This window comes from Mytilus californianus, unplaced genomic scaffold (genome assembly GCF_021869535.1).
Source record: "Mytilus californianus isolate M0D057914Y unplaced genomic scaffold, xbMytCali1.0.p SCAF_9, whole genome shotgun sequence".
Classification (NCBI taxonomy): Eukaryota; Metazoa; Mollusca; class Bivalvia; order Mytilida; family Mytilidae; genus Mytilus; species Mytilus californianus.
The window spans coordinates 73171984-73197856 of NW_026262745.1; positions in this window are offsets into that span (position 1 = coordinate 73171984).

The window sequence follows — 25873 nt, forward strand, 5'->3', positions numbered from 1 at the left end:
CAAATCATAGGTTTTTTTTAACAATGTACAAGTTCCCAAAACAAAAATAAAAATGACAGAAAAAGTCAAATCTTTTTCTGTAGTTGCATACGAAGATTTGACTTAGATTGTACGTCTTCTAACAGTTCTTTTGATTTTTGAGTTGAAAATCAAAACAAAACCATTAAAGTAATGTGTTAATACGAATAATTCACTTTAAAAGAAGACCAAGAGGGGACAATAAAAACTGATATTTATCAACATAAACCCCATAATAAAACTAGGGTTTAGCTCCAAAAGGGCATGCAGATCTAGCTTCACTTGTGAGTCCTGTCGTGTAAATCTTTGCAAATGTATATTTCGTGCTAAGACTCACTCACTGTTGTCATAATCGAGGTGAAGAGGACGGGATTATACATTGAGGCAATGATAAATGGGACATGTTTGTGTCCATTTGTTTATATCTATTTTTCAACAGTCAACACAATCGTGGGAGCGTCCGTTTGAATTCAGAGCGATGACTTTACAAGATCAACCCTTTGATCGGTTTAATATATTCCTTGTTCGCAGTAAAATTGAAAATAAAAGTGTTGGAATCGATACATATTTAGATGACATACATAAATGGAGTGTTCACAATTGAAGAGTTGAACATGTTGAAATCATCAACTTTATGTCGTAAAATGATTTCCAAACAGACCAAAGCTATCAATTTTATATATAGGTCATTATGAAGCATTTCCTCAGTATCTATAAAATGAGAATTGAAAAATATATGTTTTCTAAACATAGTGCGTTATGCTTATATGTTACCGGTGGTTACAAAAATGTGTCCTTTTTCATTTCGGCATTTTGTAACGACTGCATATCTTAATCTAGATATATACAAATGTTAAGACGCCTTGGGCTTTTGTGTCAGTAATAAGGTTTATATCTTATATATGTACAAATATTGAGATGTTTTGACCATATGTTTCAGAAACGAACATAGATTTAAACAAATGCAATGTTATGATGTTCTGTTGTAACAACGAACTGAATTTTTAAGATACGATATATATTGTTCATAGAAGTTCTATGTTGCCGGTAATTCTGTTATTTGCCAAAAGATCAATGACAGTGATTTCCTACTTTTTCCTCTACTTTGATTGTAATTTTTTGTCACCATGTGTTTTCATGTCTGTGAAAGTTACCTAACCAAAGTGGCCGACAGTGTAAAGTGACATATTTTGTCAACTCACCTTCACAAACAGGAACTATATGTGTCACGCCATCTCCTATTTCTAGCATGATTACAGAGCCTCTCCCCGACCAATAACATGACAAGACACCTTGCATGCAGACAAAAAATGCAGGTACTTTAAACATTTTTGAAAAATATCTATATTAAAAAAAAAACAAATACTTGTAAATGATATACATGTACAGCTTCACATTTAAAACTTTATGTTATTAGACAAAAACGATAATTGGAAAAAGACAAAGTGGGTTTTTTCGTGACTGTGGTTGACAATGCTTATACTAGCACTTGATAATTACGTGAAATTTGCGAACATGTATCACACGTCAATAGCTTTTTCTATTGGACAAGTAATTGGAAGTGTAAAATTAATTTGAAATCAATACAAGTTATATTTTTTTGTTATATATTTTCATGTTTTTAAACAAAACGTAAATATGAAAGACGAACACATTCCTATTTATATCAATGTAATGGTTTTCTATATGAGTGAAATTCAACTGAGAGAGGTTTAATAATCCATTCATAAAAAAAATTATGTACTATGTCCGGAATATGATAGTTGTTTTCTATCCTTTTGATGTGTTTGAGCTTATATGTTTTAATTTGATAAAGGACTTCCCATTTTAAATCGTCCTTTTGGTTCGGTAATTTTGTTATGTTACTTTTTAAAACATGTATACCATACGTCATGACAGTGGCTAACCAATGACTACTGAGCTGGTAATTCCTTTGACGACTTACAGTGTGTACATCGGTGTATGGTAAAGCTGCATACCTGTGCCATTTTTATTCCTGTTATATTTTGGATTGAGTGTAGGTTATGTTAGGAGACATTGGTGCTCCTCTGGCGGCACCTCTAGATAACTATTGAAAATATCATGCCATATCAGTTCCATGTCGTCCCAGTTTGTTACAATTCCATGTTCTATAGGATAATCCAGTGAAAACAGATCATCTCCAACACAGTTATCTTTAAAATCCATACTCTGGAGAGAGACAAAAACATGAATAAAATACCTTACTATGGAGAGGAGAGAAGCAGGGGAAAATAACCATACTCTGTAGAGAAAAAAGCATAGACATACGTACTATATAAAAATAAGGAGATGTGGTATGATTGCCAAGGAGACAACTATCCATCAAAGTTCAAATGAAGTGGATGGAATCAATTATAGGCAACTGTAAGGCCTTCAACAATGACAAAAAACCCATATTGTAAGATTGGCTATAAAAGGCCCCAACATGAAAATATGAGAAATTCAATTGAGAAAAGTAACGGCCTTCTTTTAACAAAACAGTTTACGAAAAACAAATATGACAAACATGAACTAATATATATATACATAAATATATATATATGACTATAATTGCCTTTCCACACTTATTCTTATGCAATATGTGGACAGGCGGTTTTTGGGATTTGAGACTAGGCTAACTCTACAACCGTAATGAATTCGTATAGCTCTTCCTTAGCCTTGTTCGGTATTTATTCATCCGGCTTTAAAATCTTTAGCTTTGGACTTTCCCGATGAAGGTAAATTCGGTAATGCGCTTCGAATATATAAAATTGTAAAATTTTATTTTCATTTTACTAGCACAAGTTCCGTACCACTTCTGGTTGACTTTTAGGCCCGGAAGGTATCATCAGCGTAGTAGTCAGTGCTTCGGTACGTCATAATTCATAACAACCATTCTTGAATTTACGGTTGATACAATTTTGTAATATCAGAGAGAGCTAAGGTTCTAATCCCCTCTGGGTAGGTTGATTTTATACGGTTTTAGCTGTTACTTTAATGTCTTGTGGTCGTTAAGCTCTTAAATGACGTGGGTGGTAAATTATCCATACGGCTTTCAAATGTTTGGCTTTGATGGAAGTAAATCCAGAATGGCGTTTCAGATGCATAACATTGTTAGAGTGTTATTTACATTCAAGCGAACACAGGGACGAGACAATCTTTGGACTTTTTTTGTATGCTAACATGATATTTTAAAGTTCACTGTTAGCTAAAAATACGATTTTCTTTCGATTTCCTTTTAACCAACGACAATCCCCCTTCCCCCTTCCCAACCTCTAACCCCTTTTCTATCTGAATCCCGCCTAATGTGTGCACATACATTGATATTTTAGACTTTCTGCTGTATGCAAGTGAATTCCTACGCAAGCAGTACAACTTTTAACAAAAACATAAAAAAAACCTTCACCTTGGGTGAGAAAAAAAAGATCAAGTTTGCCTATTTTTTTTCTTTTATTGCACTTCCGTCTCAACCGAAACATTATTCTTACTTTGCATTTTGTATATGATCTTGGCCTACCTATTACTGTGCTGTACACACATACTGGGGCTTCATCATTAGCAAAACCGGCTCTGGTCACACCTGAACCGTTGTCAATGACAATAGGTGAAATATCGTCATATCCAGACATTCTGAAAAGATATTTAAACTTATATGTAGTGCTGTATTCCACAAGTTATCATCAACATTAAACCATTATCAAAACTAAAATATCAAAAACATGGTACATGTACATGAAATGATATAAAAAAAAAAGAAAGTGGTGTAATGTCCCATTTAAGTTCATCAAAATTGCAACAAGGGATCCATCGATTTAAATTGAAGAGTTTCTATCTTGAAATAAAGAGACATGTTATAAATGACAATAAGACAATTTTAGATCAATTACGAAACGAAATGGCTGTAAGGAACAACATCTTACTGAACGGCCTTTAACATTATACAAATTTATTATTGTTAAGTGACAACCATTTGATTTTCTAATAAAGCAGAAAGTGTTTATATAGACGGAATAGTTATGTTCATTAAAAGTCTGGTAAACTTACATATTTTGCACCACACAGCCACTCAATTTTTTTTTTTATTTTTTTTTTTTTTTTTGTACAAAATTATATCCTGCATTTTGTGCCACAGAATACTTATTTTCATCCTCTCTTGTGCAAAATAATATACCTTCAATTTTAACCAGGGCAGCATATGAAATTTAAAAATACACACACCTTTTCTACAAATCAAATATTCATCACCATAGTCATTAAAAAAAAGAGGGTGAAATTCATTCAGCAGTCCGATCACAATTATTATTGAGTTTACTAACTCTTTGTCAACCGATTACTGGTAATATGAACACATGAAGAAAATGAAATTGACATTGGAGTTCATACTCGATTTCATAATAGGAAATTGCACTTTGGATGGTATTTTTCTACTTCGTGTAAACCCCAACCTGTAAAATGTAATAAACATGTCTCTATAAGTATCAACCTTCATATTTTTATTAAAACGATGGCCTATATTTTTTAAATATTATAACCCAGAAATTTTCAGTTTATCAGAATATATCGCTACAATTATTAAATAAGGTGCTATAAATATTTGAGATAACAAAAAAAAAACTGACATCTAGTGGCCAAATTAAGGTCTTCATCAACAATAAAATGTGCAATATTCCGAGCACTGGCATAGTCTAGAAAAGAAGTGAAGACATTATCAAATCTGAAATCAACACAAAATTTTCAAAAATAGCAAAAACTGGTGTTGATGTGATCATTGATAACCAATAACAACGTTCTTGTTAACATAAGTACGTAAATTAATCAAAAAGCTTCAACGATACCAGGCTTATAAATTGGTAGCAACATCATCAATAACAAAATCTTTCCAAAATTTGTTCCACATAATCAAAATATTGGTCTAGAAAAACCTTAGTGCTTTGAGTATTTTAGTATTTTACAAAAACAATGAACATTATCTATGATATTTCATGTTAGCACAATTAATAAATAAGGTTTTGTTTACGTAGAGTAAATTTAACCTTCTCTCGAGGATCACTAGACCTTATCATAATATTGATGATGTGTTTACCCTAGCGTCCTTCCGTATATAAATATAATGATATTTTTCCTACTGAGGGCGTGGTATTACAACTTTATTTTTCCCTTGTATTATTAGTTTTGAATAATACTTACATAGTTTTTTTTGTATTGTCAACACATTGCTGCACCAGAATTATTTACGGAAAGTATAAATATCCAGCAAATATCCATTGCTGACTGCATAGTATTTCATGTTAAATTATATGTGTGCTAAAAATAGATGACGCACACAACCAGGAACAAGGGGATATAATTCTAAACACACTTAGTCTGCCTAACCATTTCCCGCGAAATGTTGATGAAATACGATTAATTCACATGATACTTACAGAAAAAAAAATCTCTTTTTTTTTTTAATTTGAATGAACTTAACAAATTCAAAATTTTAGGGCCTTTTTCTGATCATCAAGCTACAACTTAATACAAAACTTTTAACCGAAAGAAAAACCAATTTCGAGTGTTTGATGATTCCTGCTACCCTTTTCGCGTTATAATAACTTTCAATGCATCCTTCTTTAAGACTAATTTATCAAGAAAAGCCAACATTTAATGACACTTATTTTTTTAAATCAAGCATTTATAAAATATAAAAACATTTATATAACTGTACAAATAAGTATTCAGTATGTATAAGGACTCAATTTTATAATCTGTATATGCATTCAAATTGTATCATCTTAGTATCCAGTTTTTCTTTTTATCTTATGTGGCAAAACATCTGAAAAATAATGAAAACAACACGTTTTGAATTGTATGCGTCCAAAGCGCTTTCTGGATAAACCTTCATTAGGAACGCTCAAAGCCGAAAGTGATAAGAAAGACTGTTTTGTCTATGTCAATCATTATATAGAATCAAATAAGCAAAATGTAAGGCAAATATTCATCTACAACAAAACATCCATCATACATTAAAAACAGTCCTATTTGGTGATTCATAATTTTTTGTTTGTCTGTAATGTTGACCTCTTAATTGAGTTAGTTGAGAATTTTAAAAACAATAATGTTATACAACAGACCTGCCAATCATATCCTTTACAACAATCTAATGTTTCGAGGTCAACAGATCGATCTTTAAGACAGATAGGTTTGACTCCTCTGAATTGTATTTTTTTCATAAAACAAATGTTACGTTATGCTATCTATTTTTTTTTTTTTTTTTTCATTTTTTCTTCTTTTTGCAGTACAGTCAGACAATTATTTTTTTTCATCCGAAATTACAAAAATCAATACTGTTTTTAAGTCTGAAATTCAGACGATGAAAACATTATACACAACATCGAACGTCTTATAGTTTAAAGTGTTTCTACCGTTTGAAAATCCCATGCTCGTATTTACGTAATGCCAAATAACTGAAGATATTATGTTGAAAAAGTAAAATAACAAAAATACCGTACTCCAATATTTATTTGTGTGTGCAGGATCTTGCATAAAGATCAAACATAACATCGGCAAATGAACAGTAGTTCAGATTTCAAAAGGGTATGCATAGCCACGTGCACCATTCGACGGGATTTTCTATAAATGGCCAGTAAGAAATTGTAGAATAGACTTTTTATCGTGATTACGTACACGCTATGAATCACTATCATATTTATCAAAGTATTATGCATTGTCGTTAAGACCCTTGTAATACAGAGAACAAATTTGTTGCTGCTACATAAACACATTGAAGTTTTGTAAAATTCTTTTTGATTTTTGTTTTTACATTTATTGATTTGTAGAATAAATTAGGTTGCAAGTATAAAACTAACTTGTATTTACCAACGATTGTCTACTATCGTCTGTTGTTTCTTGTATTCCGACTTCTCTTGATGAATCGGAGGGAGGATAAGTTTGCAATTCCTTCTATCATTAGGTTCTGTTGACTGATAATTAAACCATATTTCACATAGTACACATTGATCTCCAGCTGCACTATACAGTCTTCTATGATTAGACACCATACTTGATTGTGCATGTACCTGTATAGATACTATGAATTGATTCACAGAGATGAAATCTCAATGGTAGATGTTCTTATACAGTAATCCAGACGGTACTAGTGCACTGCTTGAGAGAAGAAGTTATTCGCTTGTGTATACAACTGGTTTTTCCTGAAAATAAAATGTAAACTTTAAACACAAAAACAATCTATTTTCGCAATTCATCAATTTACTCAACATTCGTTTCTCATAAAGTCAGTTAGTTTACTTAAGCATTTCATCACTGTAAATAACAGTACTAAACATATCATATGACCAACCTTAAAACGAGAAATGAATGAATAAAACTAAAATTGAATATTCTAGAATGTGTTAGGGGTAGTCTGTAAACATTTATAAATCTTGTCTCAATAGGACGAAATTATAACAAAATAAAGAAATGAAATATATTACTCAAAGACAGTAACTCCTATAAGGAGTCGACTACTGGTCTCGTTCATTTGACTTGTTCGTAGGTTTTTTTCTTTTTTTGCAGATCATTTTGGAAAATTAAGGTCAAATATTTAGAAAACAATCAATGATGGAGGAGACCAACTTCTGCATTGGAGAAATTCGAGATCACTTTCTTATCTAACTTGATTTAGTGTAAGTAAACACATGTGTTTTCTTTAGATTGGTAATGCTACATTACACGATATTGTATCTGCATTGGTGTGCTATATTGATGGTTGCATTATGCACACCAGAACTTTAGTAGTATCAACGGTGGCATGTATGTATAAACACTAAGCATCTGGTTATTACAAATAAGGAAGATTGAATTCAAAGAACACAAGCTAGCTATGAATGCAGTATGTTGTTGCTTTTTTAAATGTCTGTTATTTGATGTGTATGCTGTATGATTGCTATATCATCGACTTAATTGTATACCCTGATTCATGTGTATTAATATAATCGTGTGCCTCTTCCTATTCTAGGAGAAAACCCGGTCCCCAGGAACATCTAATTTGCATTTGCAGTTACGCAGTTTATAAGTCATATACTTTTGTTTAATTTTAGTGACTGTTTTTATTTGCATACTATTTGTTGCGTTGATAGTTGATAAAACTAACAGAATAAAGACACCATGCCTTCGAAGCCTTTGTCGTAAATGGTTGTTTTTTTTTTATTGTTTTTTTTTTTAAATTTTATGTAGCTTCTCTTAATTAAACTAAAGAGCTATTTGATACTTAACTTTGCAACAATAGAGAAATCTAAGATGTCACATATGTTGTCTTGTGTTGTGTGAATTACAGTGTGTGTTATTATTCACAGTTTTGTAATCTATTTCCACCATTTATAAAATACAGTTAATGCCATATTTAATAGACATATGGACGTGAAAGAGAAAACTCTTCACTAAATTGTTAGAAGCAATATATATCCAGTGTCGTTTAGCTCTTACTTATTTTATACACATTTATACTTGTGTGTTCGCCTGTATAAAGCAACTATTGCTTGTCAAGTATCAGAGCTTATTCTAATGTGATATATATTGTATACAGCTGTACATTTATGTCAATTGCATTTACTTGTCCATTACTATATTTGACATTCTCAATATGCATATTTCAGAGGTATTTTTAATGTGCCAACCGTTAAGACCACATAAATATGAGTGAAATAAGACATTCCAAAAATATAATCGTGAATTATAACGACCCAGCAGGAATATTTTAACTTGAAGGTTCCAAACATACACAAACGAATGAATGAAAAGCCACAAAGATCAACATTTTAACTTTCCCTGCTCAAAAAAGTTGGAAATAATTTGCAATCCATGGCTATAATAATGTTAAAATTGAGAATGGAAATGGGGAATGTGTCAAAGAGACAACAACCCGACCACAGAACAGACAACAGCAGAAGGCCACCAACAGGTCTTCAATGCAGCGAGAAATTCCCGCACCCGGAGGCGTCCTTCAGCTGGCCCCTAAACAAATATATATACTAGTTCAGTGATAATGAACGCCATACTAAACTCCAAATTGTACACAAGAAACTAAAATTAAAAATAATACAAGACTAACAAAGGCTAGAGGCTCCTGACTTGGGACAGGCGCAAAAATGCGGCGGGGTTAAACATGTTTATGAGATCTCAACCCTCCCCCTATACCTCTAGCCAATGTAGAAAAGTAAACGCATAACAATACGCACATTAAAATTCAGTTCAAGAGAAGTCCGAGTCTGATGTCAGAAGATGTAACCAAAGAAAATAAACAAAATGACAATAATACATAAATAACAACAGACTACTAGTAGTTAACTGACATGCCAGCTCCAGACTTCAATTAAACTGATTGAAAGATTATGTCTTCATCATATGAATATCAGGCACAATCCTTCCCGTTAGGGGTTTAGTATCATACCAAATTGCCTATTTCTCTTATCTTTTTTTCATGAATTCAAGAACTACAAATCTATATAAATTCATTAATGTACTACAACCAATTCTCCAAAAAGCAGGACAATTATCGGTAATATATTGCGAAAAACTAATCTATTTTAAATGTATACAACATGATCTGATATAAATACAATGTGTGGTTAAGGTGAAGCTTATTTTATCACAGTAGAAAAACTGTTGCTATTGTCATCTATATAAACTGAACACAAGTCTTGGCGGATCATGACTTAATTGTCCTACTATAGTAATACCTATGCAATATTGACTTCAATTGAAAAACAAATTCTCTTGACTATCCGTAATAAGTAACGTAAATGTTAATGCCAGACTCAATAGAAATACGGACGTGGAAGAAAGCATTATTCAATGAAGCGAAAGAAGCAATGATTAATTAGGTTCGTTTATCTTTAACTTTGTATATTGTTAAGGTTATAACTGATAGGTTATAAATTGATAAGTACAACCTACACGGTATACTAGTCAAATTGTCAGAATTAGAAATTTGAAATTTACGTCGTTAAGTAAGGTTATCCATTGCATTTCCGTTTTCTTTCTTATATTTGACATTCTGAATATGCATATGTCGGATGTGTGCTCAATGTGCAAACCGTTAAAAATTCATTAATACACGTTAAATAAGATTTAAAGTTAGAAAGAATTAGAACAAAAATTCGACAGATGTTAATTTTGAGGTTCCAATTCTGCACAAACGAATTAGTGGAAAGTTACAAGGATCCACATTTTAACTTTCCCTGTACAAAAAAGTTGGAAATAATTTGAAATCAAGGGTTGTTATTAACAATTGTTAAGTGTGTTCTTCGCCAACGCTTGAAGGACGATAATAATAATTCTTTTTAATCAGAGATGAAAAAACTTAAATGCAATGGGAAGCAGTATGTTTTAAATCTTTGATCAAATTTTAATGTCAATAATTTAATGTTTATTACATGTATTTCTTTTTCTTTTCATATTCAATTTGTAATATGTGAAATATAGTTTCCCTTGCAAATTATATAACAAAAAGTTGAATTATTATTTTTCTAAATTTTTGTACTAACCTTTCATGATGTTGCCTAATTTTTATGTATTCCTAAACTACAAATCTATCTCAGTTCATTAGTGTATCAATACACTGGGAATCAATCAGCGGTCAGATAAGGTGAAAACCTGATCTATTTTTAATGAATACAAGGAAGAACAATGCGTGATTATTTAAAGCGAAGTATCTTTCTGATAGTAAACAAACTGCTTCTATTGTCATCTCCGTTAAAGACCAGACAGCCTATTGTTCAGTAGTTGTCGTTTGTTGATGTGGTTCATAAGTGGTTTTCGTTTCTCGTTTTTTATATAGATTCGACCGTTGGTTTTCCCGTTTGAATGGTTTTACACTAGTAATTTTTGAGGCTCTTTATAGCTTGCTGTTCGGTGTGAGCCAAGGCTCCGTGTTGAAGACCGTACTTTGACCTATAATGGTTTACTTTTATAAGTTTTGACTTGGATGGAGAGCTGTCTCATTGGCACTCATACCACATTTTCTTATATCTATTAATTTCTACCAGTGATTTGTTCTTCAAATTTTAAGTGAAGGTATTTCACGATATTAGGAATAAAATTTGATGAAAAAAATTGGTGGTCACCGACATCGTTTCGTCACTATAGCAACCTCTGTTTAGCGTGTTTCCGCAGTATCATTATTTTTTGGTTGTTTTTAAAAATTCAAATAATCCAACAATACCGAACCTAGGAGCATGATTCTGTTTTCTCATTAAACAGTAGATTTGTATGTACATGTATCATTTTAAGATTGTAGAGTTAAAGATTCTTAGTGTTTTGATTTTAAAAAGTATGATTAATTTCATTCCCGCCAAAAATGATGCAAAAGAATGAAAAAAAATTCCAGTATAAAAACATATCTACCAGTGATTTCTTCTTAAAAATGTTCAGAAAGAAAGTGTTTTGTGTTATCTTTCAAAAAAAGCCCCAAAAAACTGTATGTCACCGACTTTTAAAAAAAAAATTATGAGTAATTTTTATGTTTTTCTTTTTTCATTTGTTTTTAAGAAAAGAGTTGTCTTTCTATAAGACACTGAATCTGATATCAGTACAAGTTTCCCGTATTTTTCGCAAATATTGCAAATTGGACATTTCAAACACACATTCAAATTTCCAATAATATCAACAATATACAACTACTGTATTATCTACAATTCAAGAGATCACATTTATGCATCAGTGATTCTCAGATCTCATTATATTGCCCCACTAAACCGAGAATCTCAGCTATAAGATAAGCTTTCAGAAACACCGCCCGTGGAATGTAATAGTGTTCGAAATCTCCTTCTACTCCCCTTCTTCTATTTGACAAAGTATGTTCCACACAATCAAAATATGGGTCTAGAAAAACCTTAGTGTTTTGACTATTTTAGCATTTTACAAAAACAATGAACATTATCGATTTTAGTAAAAGTCATTTGACGTACATAAATTGTACTTGTTTATTTAGAAAAGTTTTGTTTGTTGAGTACGATTTTAAACATGCAGGTGATATTTTACCTATTGCGTTCACTAATTCGGAACTATATCAAACATAGTTATAATATTTTGTGTAGTGTAACAAGTTTAACTATATCTCTGTTTTTGTTCATACGTTTGCTGTATATTGTTTAACTCGTTTCTTAATTTAGGTCTGCATGTTAGTATTTTTCGCTAATTTAAGTTTTACTTTTTATTTGTTTATCTGATTATGTATGAACATTTATAGAAGGTTTTGTTTTAATTCTTAAGTTTTTTGTCGATTTTTTTTTCAATAATTGTAGTTTTATAAATTAGTCGCTAATTTGATTACTTATAACAACATATATTTTTTTTTATTTTCTGTTTGTTTCGATGAATAAGCTTTTGTTTACGCAGAGTAAATGTAACTTCTCTCGAGGATCACTAGACCTTATCGTAATATTGGTGATGCGTTTCCCCTAGTGTCCTTCCGTGTAATTATATAATGATATGTTTCTTACTGAGAACGTGGTGTTACAACTTTATTTTTCCCTTGTATTATTAGTTTTAAATGATACTTACATAGTTTTCGTACTGTCAACTCATTGATGCACCAGAAGTCTTCACGGAAAGTATAAATATCCAACACATATCCACTGCTGACTGCACAGTATTACATGTTAAATTATGTGTGTGCTAACAATAGATGACTCACACAACCATGAAAAAGGGAATTTAATCCTAAACACACTGCATAAACATTTCCCGTGACATGCTGATAAATTATGATTATTTTAGGATTGAAAGCACATGATAATTAGAGACAAATTTTAAGAATTCCATTTTATTAACTAAACATTAACTTGCAAGTGAATAATTTGACCTAATTGAATCCGTATTCATGTGACCTTCAATTTAACCCATTAGCTAGAGATTGATTACGCATGTATTAATCGTGTTCAGCCAATAAAAGGAAATGAATGTCAACATTGAAAGTGAAACAAAGGTGAACCATTTCGTTGACTGATTCGATCCACAAAAAATCTTTCTAATACAAGTAAAAATGATAATTAACTTATTTTTTTAACCTTTAATATAAAATCAAAAAGACATAGAAAAATCCAATTGCAAGAGGTCGCTATCTATTTATATTTATGTTTATGTTTATATCGGGTTATGTGACCATCGGCAGTCTTCAGAGGTCATCTCGATAGTTAATTAGATGGCGTCTAGACTAAAGTACACTCGAAATTCTGATATCCATATTATCGAGTACATGCATTGTTTACTGTTTATTTCAGACTTATTGTAATTTGGATATACGTTTTAGTATGTTATAAATCAAATATGAGAATTTGAGTCAAATCGGTGAACATGAATTTGACAGCTAATGCCCCTTTAACAGTGTTAAGTTATTTTTTTAATAGGAAAGGCGAGCCGTACTATTCAAGTTTTTTTTTATTGTGTGTTTTATTTATTCAACACATGGTTCAGCTTATTTTGTGCATGTACCAAGTCAAGCTATCTGGACTTGTCTTTGTATGTATTTTTGTATTATATTAATTTTTAATGCATACTTTTAAGACGAATTCAACTAGATTACATTAAATGACAATTATTTTTTTTTTTTTTAATTATGCATGTATGAAATAACAAAGTATAGATCATTGTACGAAGTAAGCATTCATCATGCTTTAGGAATCAGTTTTATAATCTACATATACATCAAAATTGTTTCATTTTAGAATCCAGTTGCTTTTATCTTCTGTGGTAGCAAACCTGAAAAAGAAAATCAAGACTGTTTTTTTTTATCATTATATACATATGAATAAGGAAAATCATGCTCGATACATTATACACAGTCCTATTTGGTGATACATGATTTTATTTCTTTTTATTAGCACATATAATGATTAGTATATGGACCTCTATTGGTAATTTGGAATTAAAAACAAATAGAATTTTAAACAACGGACCTGTCAATCATTTCTTTTCCAAAAACCTAATTTTACAACAGTTTGATCTTCAAGACGGATTGGTTTGATTCAGACTTGTTTGCAAAATAAAAGCCATGCTATGTTATTGTCTTATTGTTTTGTTTGTTTTGGTATTGTTTTCTTTTCTTTTCATTAAACTAAGACAGTTATTTTTCATCCAAAAAGTGCTGTTTCAAAATTTGAAAATGTAAAACTCAACATCGAACACTGTATAGGTGGAATTGGTTCTAACGTTGAATCTTACTATTTCCCTAACTCGAAGAACAAATGTTCGGTTTTCCTTAAAGCTCATTCTTGTTCTCAAATAATGTTTATTTATATATTTTATTTTTATTACAGGATTAGATTTACAAAGAGCTGAATAAAAGCTGATTTCGTGTTGAAATATGCCTGTGTGAACAGGATCTTGCACTCAAAGATCAAACATAACATATATAAATAAACAAGCAGCCACCATCTTGTACAGGAGCGTGATTAGGCATTACCACATGCACCAAGCCAAGGCATACTCATTTAATGACAAGTTATACTATGTAAAATTGAATTCTCATCAGAATTACACACAGGAAAGCCGCGATGATTATGTTATACTGAGATCCATCAATGCCTTTGCGCAAAATATATTGCACGGAAATTCTGTATGTCTTTGCTTAGGTACTCTGAACATTACAGATAGCCATTCATTGTTTCTTTTTTTATTTTATTCTTTTTTTGGGGGGAGGGGACTTCATTTTTGCAAATTAAATGATATTTAGATTAATAAAGTGACATTCATTTACCAAAGATTGTCTATCTTTGTCCCGTTGTTTCTTGTATTCCTACTTTCGCTTGATGAATCGGAGGAAGACTTAAGTTACAATTCCTTACATCGAAAGGTTCTGTTGACTGATAGCTGTACCATATTCTACATGGTACAAATTGATCCTGAGTTGCATGGAACAGTCTTCTGTTACCCATAAATGGTTGTGCATGTACTTGTAAATGTACCGTAAACTCATTAATAGGGATAAAATCCGCATGGTTGAGGCCTCTATACGGTAATCCAGACGGTACTAATTCACTGCTTGCAAAAATGCTATTCTCTTGTGCGTAAAGCTGGTTGTTTCCTGGAGGTAAAATAAAAACATTTAATAAAGACACAGTTTAATATCACAATCCACTCACACTTTGAACCAATATACTTAACATTACATCTTCATTTACCTATTAACATGTGTATGCAACTGGGTTTTTAAGAATCATACCTAATAACAACACATGGGTAACGCTAAATAGCGGATAAAAACGCAAAAGTTCCCGATTGAGTAAGGCACATTTTGTTGATATTTTTCAGTTAAATGTTTTCTTTGTTTGAAATATTTTTGAATTTCAAATTAGTTTTCAAGCCATGTTCACGTTGCATTTTCAACAAAAGAAAAAACAAATAAATTACCAAGTGTTTATTCCTGCTAACAATATCCAGTATATATGTACTGCATGTCTTGAAATATTCGTATTTGTATTTATATTAATGATTGCATTTTTGTTTGAAGATCTAGTTTTTAATTCCAGTTACGATTGTTTTTTGTGTAAAAACGTGAAAGTGTAAATGCGTTTATCAGTCATGATTTTAATGTTATCGTAGGTGTGCATCCAATGCCTTGGATATCATGTAATGGTATTCGATGTGTGTTAAGAGATGTGGAGTATACTTCAAGAAGACAGCAGCCAAACCGTAATATATATATAATTCATGTAACGGTTTTAGCAAAACTGTCTTAATGTATTGAAGACGCTGTTAAAGATACAGATGTAAAAAAAAAAACAAAAAAAAACTAAAGTTTTGCAATATGAATGAAATGAACATTTTAGATATCTCGTGCGTCCAAAGGGCTAACATTTATTAACCTCAATCATGACAGCCTCTCCCTTTAGAAAATATATACAAAAGAAACAAACACAGTAAGAAGAGTATTCTGAAAATTCCAAAGAGGACTTTTTACATTTGTAATTGGTTTTTTTTTCTCACTAATAATATCCCTACTGTTTTTGCTTTATCATATTGAAAAAAAAAAAACAAAAAAAAAAAAACAAGAACACATTCAATTAGTGAACATAAAGTATAATAGCTAAGAATATTTATTTAGAAATAATATACACAAAAAGGAAAATGAAAGAAAAAAATACATATATAATAATGTTTCATGGGCGTGGGAGAGACTTAATGTGTACGGTAGAGTGAACGACATATGTACATTGATGTAGAAAAGAAATGAAATAAACGATAGATAAAAATAAGATTTATTATCAAATGCAAACAAATCAGATATGTTTTCTTACAAACATCAAGCCGTTTTTATACTGTTTTGATCTTGATAAGTAGATTTTTATAAAGTTGCATTTTTTTAAAGTTAACGAGTTAAGCAAGTTAACTCTGCAAAATTATTCTGTTATTAAAATGCATCGCGTCATAAGATAGCTCATCTTTGAATTTTTCCCGCTTAGACTAAAGATTTTAATAGTATTAAAATATTTGCTTACTCGGAATTAAAAAGATCTGGAAGATTAAATTTCCAGACAACACCAGGTTTATACATATTAAGTTATGATACATTTTTTCATAGATATTTTTTTTTGCCACTAGATGTATAATAAACAACAATCAAGTAATCATTATTTGCATCTAATTACCTGGTGCGAATATTTGTAACGTCACAAAAACAGTAATTCTAAAGTTGGGATAATTTAATATCTAATGTGCATACAAAATGCATTTGCCAAAAAAAGTACGTAAAATTTGTTTTGTCTAACAGTGTATCTATAATACTCAAAGAGAAACTCGGTTTTTGTGTGTTGCTTCTCCGTTTTCCAGATCAAATCAACTAATATGGCTATCTATCCTAATATAGTATCTAATCTGTAGTCTCTTCTTCCCCCTAGTGATTATCAATTTTGGGAAAGCATGGCAAGTTGGGGAGTAAGTTCGAAGACAACAAAATGATTTCCTGAAACAAAAACGGCACACGTGGTTTAATCACTTCGATTAAACTTCCCGGTAAACAAACGAACTCCGTCAGATAGATTTCGACCTAATACATGCGCACTATATATGTTTGTCAATGTTTTAGCATATATAAATCACAATGAAACAAAACTAATCATTATCATTTTATCAATGGCTCTCGAAACAGTTGTGTTTACTATATTATACATATAAAGTGTTCAGAATTGATATCACATGATTCTATAGGTTGCATTTCTGTAAATATCGACAATGCAATTTCCCATAGAAACTCCTTTTACGGCTAAAACTGTACCACTTATACTATGAAGTTTTGAAAAAAATTATATCCTAGAATGGAAAGTTCATATGCACTACTATTTTTTTCAAAGGTCAAAATATAGGGATGTGCGGCATATTTTCAAAGTTTATATGCCCCGAACTTCTAAGAGTTTAAACTAACACTAAATTTCTTAACTACCACTACCTTGACTGTAGGATTACCACAGATTTCAATATAAACAATATACATGTGTATATTTACTGGTAACATTCCCAAGTTATGTCTCTATGAGATAAAACATAGAGATCATAACTGGGAAGCTGTACGTAAACAAAATTAATTATCTATGAATATTCTATATCTCTCCAAAAGAGGCGTGGTTTAAAAAACAGCTGTATTTACAAAGTGCAACCAATAATAGCAGATATCACGAGGTGTTTTGCCAAGTATTTTCTTTCCAACTAAGATAAGATCCAGGCATCTCCTTATGTTAACTAAAAAGTTTGGTAAAAATTTAAACTTAAGACATGTTTATGGTGTCACATGTACAGTTACAAGTTACATTTCTGGATTTTTCTAATCCTATTCCCAATACGTCTAGATTAACACTTTTTAAAAAAATATTTATTAGTTCAACCCCTAGGCATATAAAGCCTTAGAATTATTTCGTATCATTTTGTCTGCATTTTTGGTGTATAATGGTTTTTTTTTATCAGATTTGGCCGTACATTTGTAAAATGCTTTGATTAAAGCACCACCGATTACGAAACGCGCGGTTGACGTACGAAATTAAACACATTTATTTGAAAGAGTTTTAATTATTTGTACAATTTCAAAGGTCAAGTAAAGGCCCTGATCCTACCTCCTTTTATGTTTGCCATGGTATTGTAAAACAGTGTCTTATTTGTCTTTCCCTGTATGTGATGTATTGACCAAGCGCAGTATTGTCAAACATGGTAGTGGTCAAGTTAATGTATATCTACTAAGTTAACGACAATTTGTTATATACATCAATAGACCTAAACAGGGGAGTGGTTTTTTTTTATTCATTGAAGGTTATTCATATTTGTTAATTGCCTTGGTTTTATTAGAGTCGTTAATACAACACTTCCTTTCTTTTTTTCGTTAACTTTAGCTTTGTAATTAAATAAAAAAGGACTTCCAAGTCGCTTTTTTTTCTTTTTTTTAACGAGGATTTTAGTTAATTTTGTGTTATCATTACCATTAATTTATAAAAAAACAAATTACTTTAAACACTCAATTTTCAAACTGCCGCTTTTCTATTCTGGAAAAAAAAGAAATAATTTATTAAAATACAATTGCTTACCTTTTCTTCCATTACCCTGAGACAAAATTGGAGATGTTACCTTTAAACCTGAAGTTATTCCCTCACAATTATGTATATACTAAACAAGCTGTATGCCCAAAACTTCTATACTTGTTCACTTACAAATATGTCATGATTCAGGGTAGTTTAAATTTGCTAAATATAGCGTAACTGTATGTTAAAGTTTAGTTAATTTTATCTTTCTTGTAACAGTATATATATATACATCAAACAAAAACGACACACGTGGTTTAATCACTTCGATTAAAACTTCCAAGTTAACACAATACAAATGTTTGCCAATGTTTGAAAAATATACAAATCACAATGCTACAAAAAGTAAAATTGTTCTAATATTGAAAAGTGTCATTTTAGCAATGGCTCCCGAAACAGTCAAGCTTACATTTATATTCATATGAAGTATTCAACATTGATAACACATGATTCTATAATCGTAGATTTCATTAGGCAATTTGCTCAGTATTTTCTTTCTAAGTGCGAGTAGATCCTGGAATTTTCTTCTATTAACTAGCAAGTCTGGTAAAATATGAATTTTTCGAAATGTTATGGTGTCACAATTACAACTGATATTTTTGGATTTTTTAATCTTATTCTTTCTTAGTTTAGACTTGAATTATTTTGAAATTATTTATCATTACTATGATTTGTAGTACAACCCTTAGGCATAGAAATCCGTATAAGAATGTTGTATTCCTTTACGGAATTTTTGGTTTATAATGCTTTTAAACTTAGTATAGTATGTAGTTCTTTCCACTCTCTTCTGGGACCTTATTCTGCTTGATGCCGGCAAAATATTCTCCTATATTTTTTCAACTCGTAAATATAGCATATGCAACTAGTTTCGTGTGGTTTATAAATTCATAACGACATTCGAAACCACGATTACCTCCCCTGTCAAGCAGTTGAGTAGTGAATTGTTTAATATACTTCTTAATTTTGTTTAGAGATATAACAATAAACTCATTAATAGTTTAATGTATTTTATAACATATAAAACATTATATAAGTAGAAATGCTATATATTTTTATATATTATTGCAACATGCAAAAAGTATAATGCAAAAATGGTAAACCACTTGAAAAGGAAAAAGTCAAATATAAGTCTATATATAAATCTCAAAAGTAGGAAAGTTTCGTTGTTTTAATTTCATGTGATGAACATTATACATCCATTATCAACATATTTATAAAATTACCTAGCAATACATTATTTCTCCTCATATATTGCTTTGCAAAAAGTGATAGAATTTTCAGTTATAAAAAATGAATAACGTATATGAAAAAGATCTGTTATAATTTAACATTTATGTGACTTTACTTTACTTTATTACTTTTCTTTTTTTTCATTTTAGAACATGTAAAATATCGGTGATTGAACATAATAAGTGACCACATAATGTAAGGCACATAGGCCTGAGTATAACCAAAAAGATAAAATCTTACTTTTAACTGTTTTTGTACAAGAAAATAAAGAATGAATATTTAACTCATTACTTTTGTATCTTCATACAACATATAAAAATGATGTTTTCTGTACTTGCAAACAGACTCAATATCATTCAAATTCCAGGTTTTTGCTGTCAGCGTATGTGGCATGCGTAGGTTTTAATGCATTGAACGAGATAATAAGAATCACTAGATTCCTATAATTGTCAGGATTAAATAAGGACAAATGAGTTATTTTTTTAATGTTATCTGACTCAAACTCAACCCCCACACCCTCCCCCCCCCCCCCCCCCCCCAACAAACCATTAAACGTCCATGTTTAAAAAGACTGCATTGACGATCCCACTCATAACCCACTATGTACTCAATGTTCTGAATATTATCATTTACCGGAGTACCAATTTTGACTGCACAAAATGAGGATTGTTCACAAATTTAAAATGATTCTTATAGGATTACAGGATTAAATACAACGATTTTATGTAAAGTCAGCAGCCAAGTTAACACATCAAAGACCTCTAGAAACATGTGTTTAATCAACTCAAACATTTTTTTTTCATTGCTATGCTCCGTGTACAGAAGTAAGGGACGAGGGGAGGGTGTTTTTTTTTCTTTGCAGTGTCCATCTGTCCCTTATCTGGCTGATTTTTTTGTTAAGATAATTAACCATGAAGTTTGGTGACATCAACTTAAAACTTAGTATATAACAGAATAAAAAAATTGCCGACGCAATACCAAAAATATAAGTATATAGTAGCTACAGGATATAGTACAAACACTGTGCATATCGGTATTCCAATTTATATTAGTTAATGTTTTTAGATATCGAAAACAAACTCAATGTGAGTAGCGATAAAAAAAGTCAAAGGCCTTACTACAGTGTTTAATTGATAGCCTTAAAAAAGTGAATGATGTGTTTTAGTTGGATTGCATTTTTTTTTCTTTACACAATTAACTTTTATTTTTATTTACCAAGGATTTTAGTTCATGTTGTTTTATCATTATAATAAATTTATAAAACAAATTACTTCAAAACTCAATTTTCAAAATGCCGTTTTTTTTCTATTTTGGAAAAAAAAAGAAATAATTTATTAAAATACAATTGCTTACCTTCCATTACCCTAAATAATGAACTTTAAAACGGAAGTTATTCCTTTCACAATGTTTTAAATACTAAAGTATTTTACGTTGTACACTCATTTTTATATCAATGATAGGTATATATTCAGATAGAATTAAACACTTGTGTTGATACATTATGCAGGGTTTTTTAACATACGGAAACAATTTTTAAAGTGCAGTTAATCTTTGAGGTGTATAGACGTATATCACCACGACTAACTTCTAGCTTTAAAAAAAGAATACAAATGTTTGTCGATGTTTTAAAATTAGACAAATGACAATAAAATGAATAATAAAACTAGTTGAAACTAATCGGATATTGAAATGTATCATTTTAGCAATGGCTCTCAAAACAGTAATGCTTATTTTTTATATACAAATAAAGTGTTGAGCATTGATACCACATGATTCTATAAAAGCAGATTACACATGGCAATTTCCCCATTATTTTCTTTCAAACGGAGAGTAGATCCTAGCATTTTCTTATGTTTACTAGCAAGTTTGGTAACATATGAAACTTTCGACATGTTTATGGTGTTACAGTTACACCTGATATTTCTTGATTTTATTATCATATTCCCTAATTGTTTAGGCTAACATTTTTTTGAAACTATTTATCAGTTAACCCCAAGGCATAGAAAGTGTAAGAAGAATTCTGTATCATTTTCGGAATTTTTGGTTTATATTGCTTGTATATACCTATAAGCATTTCATCTAATTTCATCTAATTAGTTGCATTTTTCTTTTTTTTTCCAGTTCATTATGAACCTCAATTGTCATTATCGATATTTTAATTATTATGTAACAAAGCATGTAGTTTTGATCTATATGTGTATATTGTATCCAATTTAGCAAGGAGACAGATTAACATAAGCACTCTTTGTGAAAGTTAATATATATTGTAATTTGTATAATGCATAACAAAATATTGTTTACACTAATAATTTTATACTTTGTATCATGTTTGGCCGTAAACTGGTTTGACATTACCGTTTGACGTATCAAATTAAAAACATTTATTTTAATGAGTTTTGATTATTTGTTCAATTTCGAAGGTCAAGTAAAGGCCCTGATCCTACCTCTTTTTATATCAATCCTGGCAAAACAGTGACTAATTTGTCTTTTCTTGCAATGTGATGTTGTGACAAAACGCAGTATTGTCACATATGGCACTGGTCAAAATCATGTTAATCTACCAACGAAATCTTGTTATATACATCAATAGACCTGATGTTGAACTGGGGACTGATTTTCTTTATATTTGATTGAAGGTTAATTATACCTTGTAATTGCGTTGGTTTTTATAAAAATCAATAATATAAAACTTCCAATCTTGATTCTATAACTTTAGCTTTGAAATTAGATATAAAAGAACTTCCAATTCATAGAGTAATTTTTTTTCTGTCATTCCTACTCTCTTCTAGGACCTTTTCGTGCTTGATTCTGTGCAAGTATTCTGCAGTGTTTGCATCTTACATATGAGCGGTAAATTATATACCGACATTTCATCATGTTCATCTTATGTGGGTCTATATCGCGAAAAACAACGTTCAACTTTAATCAGAAATAAACTAGAATAGTGTTTCAATGATATAAAGCAGACACACGTTTTGTTAGATTCTAGTTGTTTATATTTTGTTCTTATTATCAATAGAAACTAACTATTTCTTTCACTGAAATAGATTAATTTTCCAAGAATTGTGAATAATACAAAGGATTTGAAATTAGAGGAGAATTTACATGCATTTAGATGGGTCAATATCCCTAATGCGCCTCAAATTGAGGAACACAAAAGTAGTGCGTAAACAAAAAATCTCTGTGTAGTGATATTGGATAAGTTTCTATTTTTGACAAGTGACTGAGCTTAACCATTTGTAATGATTAAAAAAGTAGAGGACCATAGAATAAATGTGTAAAAACTATTGAGTTATTAAATGTATGCATAGTATTAAATTTTTAAAGAACTTATTGTGTGAAAAAGGGATTTTTTACCACAAGGAGCCGCATCATGAACGGATTTTCGGGGTGTGCTAATTTACGGAAAAAATGAATCTCGCTTCGTACCCCGAAAATTTAACCTCATAATTATGTGACAATGTCTCAGCTTCGAAACGAGTCATCATACATATCGAAGTTTACGATATGGACCCAGCTACAGACGAAAATGTTACCATTACCCGTTTATGGGAAATCAATTACGCATACTAACCCAGATTGTGCCGTGGTGTCAAAATAGATATTATGTTTATAGTATATGCGTGCAAAGCAACATTTAATACGTTAATACATAATAAACAATCATTATCTCGTATATAAAGCATCATTTCCCTAAAATACATAAATATACATCTTTGAATACTGTTAGATGTTATGTCTTTAAGTTGTCGAACTAAGCATGTGTATTTAATAGCAAGGTAGGCTGAATCATCCGTTACGACAGACAACACCTCCTGATTTTCAGGGAATTTCATCAATGTGCCACAATAATCACGTTCGTACTTTAATACAGCCAGAGATACTCAACGAATGATAGCTTTATTGTTATAGCCTATATTTTAATTGTTGATGTCATCCTGACTCACACTTACGTGTGTGTATCTTTTATCATAACGTTTTATTATATATTTAGTACCTGTTACTGCGACTTTGAATATTTGATGCAGCTGGAAACTCAGGACCCGTATTGCATACCCTGTATCTCACACTCCATATCACACACCTTTTGTCACACAGCCCGTATCGCATACCCTGAATTACGTACCACGTATCACATACCTTCTATCATACACTCCGTATCGCATACCCTCTATCCCACACCCCGTATCGCATACCCTGTATCACACACCCCGTATTATATACCCTATATCGCACCCATTTTGAAACATCTCGAGATACCCCCTTCATGTTGCTGGAGGGACACATCTGTCCATATATTTAATTTATATCAGCATTTATTCATTACCGTATCTCTTTAAAAAAAACACCGAAGATTATAATTATAGTTCGGTCTTTTCCTTCAATAGTTCTTCAATGATATATTATCATGGCGTTACTTCATATATTGAATGACGTCAAAGTTGGACTTCCAGTTGCCGTATTGTATGGCATGATAAAAAAGCAACCACATTGAACAAACAGCAACAAGAAAGTTAAGTCTTAGTACGCGGAGAGTGGAAATGGGAGAAAAACAGAATTCACTTCAACCATTCCTGAAAAAAGTTGACATTGGACTTCTTTTTTCTTGCTGAGTTTTCATATTTTAAACTAAGTTCAAAAATTGATCACCTCAGAGTGAGAAAAGATGGGTTTTATTTCTCCAATTTTCCACTATCCGCGGACTGTTGAAAACTTCGACCAATTCTATACACTTCAGCACTGCGAAAATCGGTGCCAGGCTATAACGCATCCGTTAAAGACATTTCGGCACAGAGAAAGACAGTTCGGTATCAGACAAATTGGCATCTTATCAAGCTACTATTTACATTCCACTGTTGAGCTTTCAGGACTTATCATAAACAACTATGTGGCCACAAGTACCTGACACTGATATAGTTATCAAAGGTACCAGGCTTATAATTTGAAACGCAAGACGCGCGTTTCGACTTCATAAGACTCATCAGTGACGCTCAGATCAAAATAGTGAGAAAGCTAAACAAGTACAAAGTTAAAGAGCATGGGGGACCAAATATTCCAAATAGTTGCGCCAAATACGGCTATGCCTGGGATAAGAAGATCCTTATATAATAATTCATACTTTTGCAAACAGAAAATTTATAAAATGAAATGACCATATAATTGATATTCATGTCAGCACCGAAGTGCTGACTACCGGGCTGGCGATACCCTCAGGGACGAGATGTCCACAAGCAGTGGCATCGACCCAGTGGTATACGTTTTCTTTTACTTAATACATGTTTTCTATTGGGAAACCATGTGTTTTAATTTTTTTTGATTTTTTTTTTTTTTGGAGTCAGTCAAATCAAATGTATTTTAATATGCAATCACTAATGGACTGCTTTATGAATTCTTAATCTGTGTTTTGTTTTAATTCTTATTTGGAGAAGAAGGTGTTGATCATGTAGATGGCATATCCTTTTATCAGATATGTTTCATCATGCATGCAACAATTTTTATGTTAATGTTTACTGGTAATTTTCATCCACAGTTATATTCATGGATGTTTTAGTAAATAGCAAAATACATGTAACAACAAATCAATTCAAATAAGAACAGTACAATAACATCAACAACACTAGATGAACCTTGATTAATTAGCAGAGGCACACATGAAAGTTGAAATGAATCGTTAAAAAACTAAAACTGTTCAATACATCAAGTTTTACTTCTTTACATTGTCATTTTTGGTGAACCATACATAATGGCAAATTCGTTCAAGAGCCTGGAAGCAGAGATGGTTATCTTATAGTATTGGTCACAGGGTGCAACTTTGAATAGTCGACCCTAGATCTGACTACTGTGTGCTATCAAATCCATATCAAATGATACATCAATCTTCAATCAATATATTTTTTGTAAGGATACTTTAATTTGAAAAAACTCCAGCCCTGCTTAAATATATGATAAAGTGATAAATACATGATAAAGTGATAAATACATGACAAAATCCGTATAACATGCTGTACCATCCTCGACCGATTCGGCCCTCTAGCTGATATTAATTACTCAGGTCGATACAGCATGTGATACAGAATTGTCCATGTATT